Source organism: Watersipora subatra, chromosome 1 (genome assembly GCF_963576615.1).
Source record: "Watersipora subatra chromosome 1, tzWatSuba1.1, whole genome shotgun sequence".
In the NCBI taxonomy this organism is placed as follows: Eukaryota; Metazoa; Bryozoa; class Gymnolaemata; order Cheilostomatida; family Watersiporidae; genus Watersipora; species Watersipora subatra.
In genome coordinates, this window is record NC_088708.1 from 71,946,548 (window position 1) to 71,962,036 (window position 15,489).

Consider the following 15,489-nt stretch of genomic DNA (forward strand, 5'->3'; position numbering starts at 1 on the left):
CTCCCACTCTCAGAAGCCAAGGACGAAACCTACGTCTGGCCAAAGCCGTCTCGGCCCTCCAAGAAGGGCCCCCAGAGGACTAGCAAAGCCAGACGGACCCACGGAGACGAATCATGGAAGCCGCATAATAGCAGCTATTTCTTGCCAGGTCGCGTCGGAGGTCAGTCCGTCCAGTTCCTCGTGGACACCGGGTGTACCTCTAATTTGTTGGGACGACATGTCTTTGAGCGGTTACCTAAAGACGTCAAAAGCAAATTGGAGGTCCGGGAGGACTATGGGCAAATGGCAGATGGTACCCGGCTGCAGTTCCACGGACTCATCACTCTCCCGGTCAGAGTCAGGAGTGTCCAGGTTACTGTGTCTCTCGTGGTGTGTGCCCTGAAGGAGGATGCCATCCTGGGCATGCCTTTCCTGGTCGACCACCACTGCGAGATGAACTTCCAGCAACCCACGTTGGTGTTAAATGGACAGAAGTTGACGTGCACTGACCGAGAGGGTCGACCTCTGACAAGCAGCGTGCAGATAATGCGAGCCACAACGCTTCCCCCTCGAACCGAGGTCCTGGTTGCCGGACGTCTCACGTCCTCCTCCTATCAACCAGTCGGGTTAATTGAGGGAACGAAGAACGGATATATGGTGGCCGCCAGCCTACACCAACCCGGTGAGAAGGGGAGAGTGGCCATCCGTTGTATGAACCCCACCGACCATCCCGTCAGTGTGACGGCAGGAACGGTCGTGGGGCAATACACTGGGGTCGGGCCGGACGAAATAGGGGCCCCCTGGACAGCGAAGGGAGAAGCCGAGGTTTCCAAAGAAACTCTCCCTCCTGTCTCCAATGTACCACCCCACATGCTGGACCTGCTCCGACAGGCGGCACCACATTGCTCGTCCCCTACCGAGCACCGAAGAATGAAAGACCTCTTGACCCGTTATGCGGATGTATTCAGCCAAGGGAGCGAGGACATGGGGCGTACCACCCTGGTACAACACGAGATCCCCCTCCTCCCAGAGGCACAACCCATCCGTCAACACCCGTACCGTGTAGGACACGAGAAGGAAGCCGAAATCGAACGGCAGGTTTCGGCCCTGGAAAAGCAAGGCATGATTGAGCCCGCTCACGGGGCCTGGAGCTCTCCGGTGGTCTTGGTGAGGAAGAAGGACGGGGCGTGGCGATTGTGTGTAGACTATAGGAAACTTAATAGTGTCACTCGCCAGGACGCCTACCCCCTCCCCCGGATTGATGAGAGCTTGGACGCCTTGTCTGGCAGTAGGTTCTTCAGTACCTTGGACATGATGAGCGGGTACTGGCAGGTACCCCTCTCCGCCGAGGCCCAGGAGCGGTCGGCATTCGCCACACGCAGTGGGTTGTGGAGGTGGAAGGTGCTCCCCTTTGGACTGACCTCCGCCCCAGCTACCTTCCAGCGGCTGATGGAACGTGTCCTCCAAGGGCTACACTGGAAAACCCTGCTGCTGTACCTCGATGACATCATCGTCATGTCAGCCGACTTCTCCAGTCATGTCACTAGGCTCGCCGAGGTGTTGGAGCGATTGAGGCAGGCCGGGCTGAAATTAAAGCCCTCCAAATGCAGCTTGTTCCAGACCCAAGTCAAATACCTGGGCCACATAGTCAGCAACACAGGGGTGGCTACCGACCCTGAAAAGATTCAGGCTATAAGTGGATGGGCAGCACCCCAAGATGTGACACAGCTAAGGTCATACTTGGGTACCACTGGGTACTATCACAGATACGTGCCGGACTATGCCTCGGTCGCCAAACCTCTCACCTTGTTGACCAGCGAAGGGGTCCCCTGGAAATGGGGAGAAGAGGAACAGGAAGCTTTTCTTAGGCTCAAATGGTCGCTGACACACGCTCCAGTACTGGCATATCCCGACCCCTCCTTGCCCTACGTGCTAGATACCGATGCTAGTAATGTAGGGACTGGGGCTGTGTTATCCCAGGTCCAGCAGGGCACGGAGCGACCCATAGCCTACTATAGCAAGACCCTCTCCTCCGCAGAACGCAATTACTGCGTGACCAGAAGGGAGCTACTGGCGGTAGTACAGGCTGTCCGGCATTTCCGGCCCTACCTGTATGGCAGAGAGTTTACCATCCGAACCGACCATGCCTCCTTGGTTTGGTTGCACCGGAGGAAGGAACCCTCTTGCCAGGTGGCCCGGTGGCTGGAGAGTCTGGCCGAGCACAAGTACCGAATCATCCATCGAAAAGGCGATAAACACGGGAACGCCGATGGACTGAGTCGACGACAGTGCGTCGACTGCCGGCAGTGTGCTGCTATTGAGAGGCGGGACCAAGGGCCAACGAGGTCGCAAGTGTGCGACTCGCTGGTGGCCCCAGGAACGAATTGGGAAACTGCGGTGCCAGTGGACCAAGTTCCGGTACAGCCGCCAAGAGGCACCGGAACATCCAGTCCCAACCCCCGCCAGTTGGATGAGGATGAATGGCCTCGACTACCTGGCAACAGACCTGTTTTAAGGCACGGCCTCCCGACTCCCACACCAACCAGTCCAGTACCAGTACGGCTGCCGGGCGGGGCAGGAACACCTAGAGTGTTGGACCACCCTCCCAGAAGGCCTCAGGATCCTCAGTCACAAGCCGTCAAGATAGCTGGCGAAACCAAAAATTTGGATGGAACTGGTGAAGGTGTAGTCAAAAAGGTTCCAGAACAACTGACAGTGGTACAAACCCCGCTGGACGAAGTACGGGCACTACAACAGAGGGCCACTACCGACCTAGGGGTCATTTACCAAGCCGTCAGGGACCGGAGAGGAGTGGGAGAAGCCGTGCTACGAGTGGGCAGCCCCGAGCTGCAGCGATTGGCCCGGATGTTTCACCAGCTCCAGCTCGACGAGTCGGGCGTGTTGACTCTCCATCTTACCCAGAATGGGCGAGAAAAGGTAGTGGTGGTATGCCCGAAAACATTGAGACAGGAAATCCTGTGGAAAGCCCACGAGCAAACGCACTGCGGGGTGGAGAAGACCTTGAAACGCGTCCAACTGGACTGGTATTGGCCGGGTATGGCCGGAGATATCCGGAGAGCGGTCCTCTCTTGCGAGGTTTGCCAAAGGGCCAAAACAGGAAAGGGGCGGACCTCCGGGAATAGACAACGGCTGTACGCCGGGAGGCCGTGGCAACGCCTAGCCGTAGACTTGGTGGGACCCCTGCCTCCGACCCCTCGTGGAAATAGTTGGGTGTTGGTACTCACTGATCACTTCACTAGGTGGTCAGATGCGTTAGCCATCCCCGACGCTACAGCCCCAACGGTAGCCCAGATCCTAGACGAAAGGATATTTAGTTACTTCGGGCTACCCGAGATTATCCATACCGACCAGGGGAGCCAGTTTGAATCCTCATTATTCCAAGAGCTATGCGACTTGTGGGGAGTCGATAAGTCTCGGACCACCCCGTACCACCCCGAAGGGAATGGGGTGGTCGAGAGAAACAATCGTGTGTTGGGTGACTCCCTACGAGCTCTCTTGCTGGGCAGAGGACAGGAAGATTGGGACCAGCTACTGCCACAAATCATGAGGACGCTGCGAGGGTTACCACACTCCGCGACTAAAGAAACACCCAATTATCTAATGTTGGGTCGGGAACTACGTCTTCCTGACCAATTGCAGTATGGGAATAGACTAGAATCATTCGCAAGCATACATGAGTATGTGCAGACTGTCCACGACCGGTTGATACAAGCCCATACTCTCCTCCGAGATAGGCAAAAAGAAATTGTGTCAACCGACGCGAGAAAGCCTCCGTTATTCAATGAGGGTGACCTCGTGTGGTTGCTAAGCAAGCGGCGGAGAAGAGGGGAAAACCCGAAGCTAGCGGCCAAGTACTTGGGGCCCTACCGCGTGTTGAGGAGTCACGAAAACCACACTTACGAGATAGAGAGGTATGGACAGCGATCTATCCAAGCAGAGGGAAGGTTACGACTCTGTCGCCCCAGTCCGGTGCAACAAGGACGAGCCCCAGTTGAAGTCGAGCCTGCTCGCCGTCCCAACATGAGGGGCCGACCCAGAAGGCAAATCGCACGAGGAAACGATAACCCAGAAGTAGTTATTTCAGAGTTGCCCCTGCCTAGCCAACTAACGGAGTTGCGAATACCTCAGTCGCCAGGAAGGTCAGAAGCCCTTCGAATTCCCGGGAGGGACCCCTTGGTTCCCCCAGGGGAGCACAATCCTACCTTCATGATTGACCCCGACCCTGGCGACGAGTCGATACCCGAGGAAGAAAGAGCCACAGAAAATATGGGAGCCCAGGCTAGTGATACCGGGGCTGGAGATGCACCACGGCCCCAGCGAATCAGGAGGCCTCCCGCGTACTTGGCCGATTACGACACTAACACCATCCAATCGGGAGGAGCCCTCGGAGTTCAAGGTCAGAAGGCGGCCATTTTGGGTCCCAGACAGAACGCGCTCATTACTTGTTACCACCTCGAGACGCACACACCCATATCTTTTCTCAACATGGAAGTCACCAAAGAAACCGTGAAGAAGCCGGCACCGATTATCGGAGCTTTACCCCTGTTGCCAGAAGTAAAGATCCTGCCACTGGAGCTCCACCCAGCGCCGGGTGAAACCCTGGACGACTCAGAAACGGAGTCTTTAGATAATCACGTTCCACACCCCCCACTACCAACCAAATGGATTGCGGCAGAGACAGCTAAAACGATCTCGAAACTATGTCGAGAGAAAGGTACTAACTGTCCATTGTGCCAACAACTACTCTCTACCCCTCGACGGCGCAGAATCCACATCGCCCAGCACTTTACACGCTTTTTCTGCAAATGTAGGAGAAATTCTACATCTCGAGATACTATTGCCAAACATCAGGCTCGGATCAAGGATGCCGAAGTAAGGAAGGCGCACGGTGGAAAGGGAATTACTATATACGAGGTCGACCGAGATAGTTACCCGGCCTGGAGCAAAAAGGTACAATTACATAATCCTCCGGCCTTTGAAAAGCCTACACCCTACGGGCCAATTAAAACCAAGCCACCTACACGAAGAGGACCCCCGGCACCTCTCCCCTCTCCCCCGAAGAAGAAGTGGTACAGTCCGCCTAAGCTGGAACGACCGGTCCCAGCTCCTAGAAGGTTGACGACAATAGGCAGCATCCAGAGCCGGCTGGGGGACGTACGACCCCGGGTCACAGTGGACGCTTTACGAGAAGAGGCCTCCAACCTCCGACGGGCGGCTCGTCGCCTGGAGGACCTGGCAAACCGCATGTCGACCTCCTAGATGACCCGGTCGACATGATTTATCCGTAATTCCCTTGGTATTTAGTAATTGCGGTTTCTCATATTATTATATTCCCTTTTCTTTGTCTGTTTTGTTGTAGCTAGTTGGTGTGTTCCTATATTTCTTGTATTTTTTTTCTTTTCTTGTGGTTTTTTTTTCTATCTATATAGCCGGTAGTCGTCTATAGGGGCGGCGTGTGTGATGGAAACCTGCAGTACCATCTCCTTTTGGTTATTATCATTAGAGTTGTGTTCTCTTGTGTTATTTTATATAGTCACGCCCCTAGAGGAGGTTGGCCCTAGCCACCTCATTTGCATATTCTGTTATATTTAAGGCCGTGTTTATCGGCCTAGAAGTTGTTCAATACATGCTTTGCATTTGGACCCACACTCTTCTGTTACTTGCGCAATACAGAATCACACTGAGCACCTACGCACTCCAAGCCTCAGTCCTTCGGACTGCGCTTTAGGAGTAGGGTTATAGATATACTGTCGACCCCGTCGACCTCAGGTCGACCTTGTCGAACGAGCATAATATCTCCCAGGGAGCAATTCCTGGTGTAGGTAGTTGTAATAGGCCGGTGGTGTAAGTCGACCTAGTCGCCTCCGCGTGTTGGTCTACCAGCAATACTTACACGGCCCCTGTGGAGGGTGAATGCAGACCGGTAGAGTAAGCCGACCCAGGTCGCCTCTACGTGTTGGTCGCGGGATCCAACACAGTAACTTCGATGTTACATTGACTTTAAAAGTAAGTATTACATTATATTTATTTCGTCTAATATCGTTGTATAATGATAAAACATGTAACTAAAGATCAAATACATTCAACAAAATTCACTCCAATTGGTTTGTAGGAATGTTAAAATGAGTATCAATCTGTGAAAACAGTAATTAATATTTTGTATAACTCCACTTTAAAACAAAAGGAGTTGGAATTGAAATTCAAAGTAAGACCTGACTGTGTTTTAATTTGTCTGCATGTTCTACTCTGACTATAATCAATGCAATTGTAGGATCTTGGGCATCACCGAACTAAATATAGTCCTTTTCGGAGAAGGCTTTATGAATTTGAATCTTCAGTAAGTAGTACATTATATTTATTTCTTAATTTTAACTGAATATCCTCCTCTGTCTGTGTGTCCTAGTCTGACTATGTGATGTAACATATTTGTTTTTCTTATTGTCTATATGTCCTACTCTAGCTGATTGCATATCTTATTCTGTCTGCATTACATCTTGCATATCATTCTATGATTCGATGACTAATGCAATTGAAATTTACAATTTAAGTTGGAGTCCATTGTGAATGTAGAGTCTACTATCTCAGCAAGGTTATAGTAATCCATCCTGACTGTAATCATTGCAATTGCAGGCTCCCGTATCTCAACAGGAGGATTCCATTCAGAAAAAGGATGAATCTTCTTCTTCAGTAAGTATTACATTATATTTGATTTTTAGTTTGAATGAATGATCTAATCTGATTGTATGTCTTACTTTTACTATATCTCACTAAAAATAATGTATGTTTTGATTTTAGACAGTTCATTCTCATTCGACAATGAAAGAAGAAGAAGAAAATTGGGATTGAATGAAATTCAATAGTTTTTTTTATATTATGTTTTAGCATTTTTATATACAAAACTTTTATTCAATAACATATCCATTGATAGTAAGTTTAAATCCCTATGATATATCATCAAATAAACTATATAAAATTTAATCATAATATCATTTCCTTAACTCATTACTGTCTTGATATACAGAGTTTATAATCTTTGTTTAATTTCTCTCTGAATTCCTTCAGATTGCATGCTCCGTCAATTCTGAAAAGTTTTAATCCTGATGAAGACTTAGAGTTCATGTAAATCTCACTTCGATCCAATATCATGAGAGCTGGTGTCAACCATTGAAATGATGAGGGAATGTTATACTTTTGAGGATCGATGATCGAACATAATACCACACACTCTCCCTTACGTTCAACGAAGAATTGCAACGCAATCTCACAATTGTCATTTTCTTCAGACTTATTTGCTTGTATTACTTCTAACGAAGCTGGAATATCCAAAACTTTTAGATCAATCCATTTCCATGGTTCTTGCATTTCCTCGGTTTTAAAAACTGTTGCAATAGGTGACGTAATTTTCTCATCTCCTTCCATATAATTTTCCTTGGATTCGAATAACCGCTTTACTACCGAACTTTTTCTTGATGATCTTTGTAATGACGTAGTTCTGTTCAATCTAGACTTGGTTGGTCTTCTATACTCTCTTTGTTTCATATTCAATTGGGAAGTTCTTTCAGAAATAATGTCGATATTCATACTATTGGAAGTTGACTCCTCAGAAGCTCCAGTAACAATCAACACTAACTAATAATACTTCATCAATTTATACATTATCTTTAAAAAAGTAGTGGAACCATAACAGCGATGGATAATTTCAGAATTTATGAAGTTTACAATCAAAATGAATATTCGTTCGCAGACACATCATTCTCATTCGGGATCGGAAAAAAGAAAATACATACAAGCTCCGACGATCTCGAAATCCATCCGCCACCGTCCGTCAACCCGTCGCCATCGAGCTCTCCGTCAATCCCCGAAACGGCACGGAAGAGCGACCTCTACCGGACGCCAACGAAATCCGATAATCCCAAATACAACCGCGAATCGTCTCGCGGCCCGACTCACCACTCGGCCACCGACACCACCACCGCGACGTCACCAACCAACTCACACCAATACTCGCACCACGAATCACACAGATCGCCATGACTCACACCATGACTCAACACCGCCTAGCTCCGCCCCCCAACTGTCAATCAAACAGATCCTGATGTGATGTCACTTCCTGCTCCCTAAGCTCCGCCTATTTTGTGTAGATCTGCTCTCACTATACTACTTATATGTACAATTATTATAAAGTGCTGTAAGAGATCATCAGGAGTGTTAATAAAGTACTGAGAATAAGTATATGTTCAATTATTATAAAGTGTAGTAAGAGATCATCAAGAGTGTTAATAAAGTACAGAGAATAAGTATATGTACAATTATTATAAAGTGTATTAAGAGATCATCAGGAGTGTTAATAAAGTACTGAGAATAAGTATGTGTACAATTATTATAAAGTGCTGTAAGAGATCATCAAGAGTGTTAATAAAGTACAGAGAATAAGTATATGTACAATTATTATAAAGTACTGTAAGAGATCATTAGGAGTGTTAATAAAGTACTGAGAATATGTATGTGTACAATTATTATAAAGTGCTGTAAGAGATCATCAAGAGTGTTAATAAAGTACTGAGAATAAGTATATGTACAATTATTATAAAGTGCTGTAAGAGATCATCAAGAGTGTTAATAAAGTACTGAGAATAAGTATATGTACAATTATTATAAAGTGCTGTAAGAGATCATCAGGTGTGGTAAAAAAGTACAGAGAATAAGTATGTGTACAATTATTATAAAGTGTAGTAAAAGTCCATCAAGAGTGTTAATAAAATACAGAGAATAAGTATGTGTACAATTATTATAAAGTGCTGTAAAAGATCATCAAGAGTGTTAATAAAGTACTGAGAATAAGTATGTGTACAATTATTATAAAGTGCTGTAAGAGATCATCAAGAGTGTTAATAAAGTACTGAGAATAAGTATGTGTACAATTATTATAAAGTGCTGTAAGAGAACATCAAGAGTGTTAATAAAGTACAGAGAATAAGTATATGTACAATTATTATAAAGTACTGTAAGAGATCATTAGGAGTGTTAATAAAGTACTGAGAATAAGTATGTGTACAGTTATTATAAAGTGCTGTAAGAGATCATCAAGAGTGTTAATAAAGTACTGAGAATAAGTATATGTACAATTATTATAAAGTGCTGTAAGAGATCATTAGATGTGGTAAAAAAGTACAGAGAATAAGTATGTGTACAATTATTATAAAGTGTAGTAAAAGTCCATCAAGAGTGTTAATAAAATACAGAGAATAAGTATGTGTACAATTATTATAAAGTGTAGTAAGAGATCATCAAGAGTGTTAATAAAGTACAGAGAATAAGTATGTGTACAATTATTTTAAAGCGCTGTAAAAGATCATCAAGAGTGTTAATAAAGTACTGAGAATAAGTATGTGTACAATTATTATAAAGTGCTGTAAGAGATCATCAGGAGTATTAATAAAGTACAGAGAATAAGTATATGTACAATTATTATAAAGTGCTGTAAAAGATCATCAAGAGTGTTACTAAAGTACAGAGAATAAGTATATGTACAATTATTATAAAGTGCTGTCAGAGATCATCAGGAGTGTTAATAAAGTACAGAGAATAAGTATATGTACAATTATTATAAAGTGTAGTAAGAGATCATTAGGAGTGTTATTAAAGTACAGATAATAAGTATATGTACATCTAATCTGATTGTATGTCTTACTTTTACTATATCTCACTAAAAATAATGTATGTTTTGATTGTAGACAGTTCATTCTCATTCGACAATGAAAGAAGAAGAAGAAAATTGGGATTGAATGAAATTCAATAGTCTTTTTTATATTATGTTTTAGCATTTTTATATACAAAACTTTTATTCAATAACATATCCATTGATAGTAAGTTTAAATCCCTATGATATATCATCAAATAAACTATATAAAATTTAATCATAATATCATTTCCTTAACTCATTACTGTCTTGATATACAGAGTTTATAATCTTTGTTTAATTTCTCTCTGAATTCCTTCAGATTGCATGCTCCGTCAATTCTGAAAAGTTTTAATCCTGATGAAGACTTAGAGTTCATGTAAATCTCACTTCGATCCAATATCATGAGAGCTGGTGTCAACCATTGAAATGATGAGGGAATGTTATACTTTTGAGGATCGATGATCGAACATAATACCACACGCTCTCCCTTACGTTCAACGAAGAATTGCAACGCAATCTCACAATTGTCATTTTCTTCAGACTTATTTGCTTGTATTACTTCTAACGAAGCTGGAATATCCGAAACTTTTAGATCAATCCATTTCCATGGTTCTTGCATTTCCTCGGTTTTAAAAACGGTTGCAATAGGTGGCGTAATTTTCTCATCTCCTTCCATATAGATTTTCCTTGGATTCGAATATCCGCTTTACTACCGAACTTTTTCTTGATGATCTTCGTAATGACGTAGTTCTGTTCAATCTAGACTTGGTTGGTCTTCTATACTCTCTTTGTTTCATATTCAATTGGGAAGTTCTTTCAGAAATAATGTCGATATTCATACTATTGGAAGTTGACTCTTCAGAAGCTCCAGTAACAATCAACACTAACTAATAATACTTCATCAATTTATACATTATCTTTAAAAAAGTAGTGGAACCATAACAGCGATGGATAATTTCAGAATTTATGAAGTTTACAATCAAAATGAATATTCGTTCGCAGACACATCATTCTCATTCGGGATCGGAAAAAAGAAAATACATACAAGCTCCGACGATCTCGAAATCCATCCGCCACCGTCCGTCAACCCGTCGCCACCGAGCTCTCCGTCAATCCCCGAAATGGCACGGAAGAGCGACCTCTACCGGACGCCAACGAAATCCGATAATCCCAAATACAACCGCGAATCGTCTCGCGGCCCGACTCACCACTCGGCCACCGACACCACCACCGCGACGTCACCAACCAACTCACACCATTACTCACTCGCACCACGAATCACACAGATCGCCATGACTCACACCATGACTCAACACCGCCTAGCTCCGCCCCCCAACTGTCAATCAAACAGATCCTGATGTGATGTCACTTCCTGCTCCCTAAGCTCCGCCTAGTGTGTGTAGATCTGCTCTCACTATACTACTAACAACTGTATACGTTGAACAACTTGGCATCATCATAAGGCAAAAATGTCTCATAGAGTAGTATAAAACCTGTAGCAATTATCTAATGCAAAAACCTCCTGATAAGAATCATTAAAATTTTATATGCGTAGTGTACATATTAAAAATTAGTAACAAAATAATATGTTAACCTTAGTAACTGTATTTATCTTCATTAACTTTAGGGTATTTAGTAGTTATGCTCAGCAAGAAAATGTAGCATTACATTGTAGTACTCGCAGTATGTACCTGTAAGATACCTGTGCACGCCCTAACACATAGCTTGGTGACTTTGCTTGAACTGATTTGTATTCTCACAACAGCATAATATGACAGCAATATAGTAGGTAATTATTAGGTGAATAATGCCATAACATGGTTGATGTCCAAACATGTTGCAGTTACATTAGCACATAAACACTACAGTACCATGGGGAGTTCTTACCTTCGAAACAGACATATACTAGAAATTCCCGTCATACAGCCCACGACCAAAGTGATATTGGAAAAAAGAAAGGCTACTGATGGTTGAGAAATGCAATATTAGCAGTCAAATGGCACTGAGTGCAATAGGATAGCTGCAATGGTAGCTATAATGTACCTGGTGTGGGTGTTATCCCACGACCAAACGCGAGCGAAGCGATTAGTTTGGGAGATTTATGATAAATGCACATGTGCACACAACTCCTGAAAGATTATCTGGTAACGGCCGTCATCAAACCCTTGTAACAAAATCCTATCAACAAATTTACCTATTTTTCATTAAAGTCGTTTAAGTATAATAATGATACAAAACGCATATAAACCTATTTAAATATGTTACCAAGCCTTTGAAAGGTTACCGCAAATTCCTAAAACTAACCCATCTCATCAGATTATATATAAATAGACAGATTTATTTGGTCGAAAATCGTTATTAAAACTTGTTAAGCCTCACTTTTATCAAAGTTAAGACCGGAAATTCAAACGCCGAGCGACAGAGAATGGAACGATTAAGTCGTGCGGATTTCACGAAAAAAATAACGTGCACGTTTCACCAGTCTATAGCATTGTCGAATTGCCAAAGGTTTCTGTAATTAAGTTAGGAGTACTGAAATTGTTTCATTTTTCCCGATTTAAAAGTAACTGACATTTTAGACAATTTGGAGTACTTTGGTATTCTAACTGATGTCCAACGCAGTGTAAGTAAAAATGACAGTGATATTTTTTTTAACGGTTCTTATGAGATTATTACAATAACTAATTATAAGTTTGGATCACTACAGAACAATGACTACTTAGTACAGAATTTCTAAAAATCTATATAATTATCACAACTTCGTGATATTGTTAGCTATGACGTTTTGAAATGTGAACAAAATTGTGCATTGGTTTTATATTATTACTATGTTAATAATATTGGTTATTCTAATAATATCAGTGCATTTTACTTCTAATATTGGCCAACATTGCATTTCTCTTATTGCAGGGGAGATATATAAACATATAATCTTTTCCTTTCATTATTGCTATTTGTTGTATATAATAACACCCACACCCAGTACATTACAGCTACCATTGAACTTATCCTATTGCACTGCAGTGCCATTTGACTGCTAATATTGCATTTCTCAACCATCAGTACCCTTTCTTTTTTTCCAGTATCAATTTGGTCGTGGGCTGTATGACAGTGGAACTTCTAATTATATACAACAAACAGCCATAATGAAAGGAAAAGATTATATGTTTATATCTTTCCCCCTGCAATAGGAAAAGTGCAATATTAGAAGTAAAATGCACTGATATTATTAAAATAACCAATATTAGTAATATAGTAATACGGTAATAATAAAAAACCAATGCACAATTTTGTTTACATTTCAAAACGTCATCGCTAACAATATAAAGAAGTTGTAATATTTATATAGATTTTTAGAAAATATATTTAACAAAACTATTTAGAAACAATAATAACAGTAACATATTGCTCATCATCGATGTTGTTAGTATGACTATTACACTTCAATAGTCATCCCAACTTATAATTAAATATTGTAATAATCTCATGAGTCGTTAGAAAAAAATATCATCGTAGTTCCTTTACTTTCACTGCTTTGGACATCACTTAAAATACCAAAGTACTCAAAGGTTTCCAAAATGTCAGTTACTTTGAAATCGACAAAAAAAAACGGTTTCAGTACTTCTACGTTAATTACAGAAACCTTCGACAATTCGCCAGTGCTATAGACTGGTAAAATGTGCACGTTATTCTTTCGTGAAATGCGCACTATTTAATGGTTCTATTCTCTGTCGCTCGGCGGTTTGTTTGCCGGTCTTTATTTTGATAAAGTGAGGCTTGGCAAGTTTTAATAACGATTTTCGGCCAAATTAATCTGTCTATTTGTGTATAATCCGATCAGATGGGTAAGGTTTAGGAATATGTCGATAATTTTCAAAAACTTGGTAACATATTTAAATATGTTTTTATGTGTTTTGTATCGTTATTATACTTAAACGACTCTACACAAAAATAGTTAAATTTGTTGATGAGATTTCGGTACAAGGGTTTGCGATGTTGTTGATGAATAATTTTCGTGAGTTGTGTGCACATGCATTTATCATAAAACTCTCAAACATTCGCTCCGTTCGTTTGGTCGTGAGAACATGAACGGGGATTTTAACTTGAATAAATTTAGCTTATTAAACACATATTGTACTCAAAGCCAAGTTTTCAAATGTACATGTATTTTACTAAACTAAACTTCAACTTTGTCATAGGCTAAAAGTTTATCACTTATCTGCTTTCAGCATTGTTTTTACTATAACTTGATAACGAATAACGCTAAAGTGACATAGCAAACCTCATACATGTATCTCTTTCAGGCATTGTGGGAGGGTTTCAGCAAATGGTATATATTGGCATTTCAATTATTTCACAGTAATCAGTACACCGACTGCTAAATTTTAATTTTGAAAAAAATTATTGGCGATATAGTATGGGAGAAAATGAAGCCAAAACAATTTTATCTTCATGTGGCGAGGACAAAAAGCATCGTGTTCCATTTAGTAAAGCAAAAGAAATCTTCTAACAGGAGTATCATAACTCAAGGGTCCACTGTATTAATTAATTATTTAGCGTGTGTAATCACGAAAAGGGTGTGCAGTATATGGTAAGACTGATGGGCATGATAAGAACGGCCTTAGCCTTGTGGTTATGCACGGTGTTATTAGACTGTCATGAGTTGAAATCCAGTACGAAGGTGAATTTTAGTTGCTAATACTTTATAGCTATAATTTGATAAATGAACGACAAATGACAGCCAAACTTTGAGATTTATATATAATGTATATAGAGAAGTAGTTCGACATACGATGGTTTGAATATACGTTGACTTAAACATGCATGATGACATCATATGATGACACTCCAACATATGATGACTCCAACATATGATGACTCCAAAATATAAAGCTAGCCCCAAAGCATTCAACAAGATGTTTATCTGGGAGATTAAGACAATTTTGCACAGTACCAATACTAGTTTAACTAGGACATCTGTCAAGTATTATTTTATGAATTCGCTTTGATGAGCAGCAGATCTTGATTTTGATGAAAGACAGTCATCCTTGACAAACTGCATTCTAAACTGGCTTAGCTACAAAACAGTGCCTTGTAACGATAATCCTTAAGACATGTGCCATCAGCTATGCCATCTAGCTTCTCTCAAGTGACAACAGTATTAAAACAAGCAGTACATACCACTTCTCTCAAGTAACAACAGTATTAAAACAAGCAGTACATACCACTTCTCTCAAGTAACAACGGTATTAAAACAAGCAGTACATACCACTTCTCTCAAGTAACAACGGTATTAAAACAAGCAGTACATACCACTTCTCTCAAGTAACAACAGTATTAAAACAAGCAGTACATACCACTTCTCTCAAGTAACAACAGTATTAAAACAAACAGTACATACCACTTCTCTCAAGTAACAACAGTATTAAAACAAGCAGTACATACCACTTCTCTCAAGTGACAACAGTATTAAAACAAGCAGTACATACCACTTCTCTCAAGTGACAACAGTATTAAAACAAGCAGTACATACCACTTCTCTCAAGTGACAGCAGTATTAAAACAAGCAGTACATACCACTTCTTTCAAGTAACAACAGTATTAAAACAAGCAGTACATACCACTTCTCTCAAGTGACAGCAGTATTAAAACAAGCAGTACATACCACTTTTTGTTTCCACAAACTCTGCCGGCAATAGCCAGTAGTATAGTGGAAAGGTGTTTACTCATCAGCAACAATAGTGGGTAAATATGAAAGTTCAGTGTCATGCTGAGTATCATCACATTCAACACTAGTAGATTGCTGC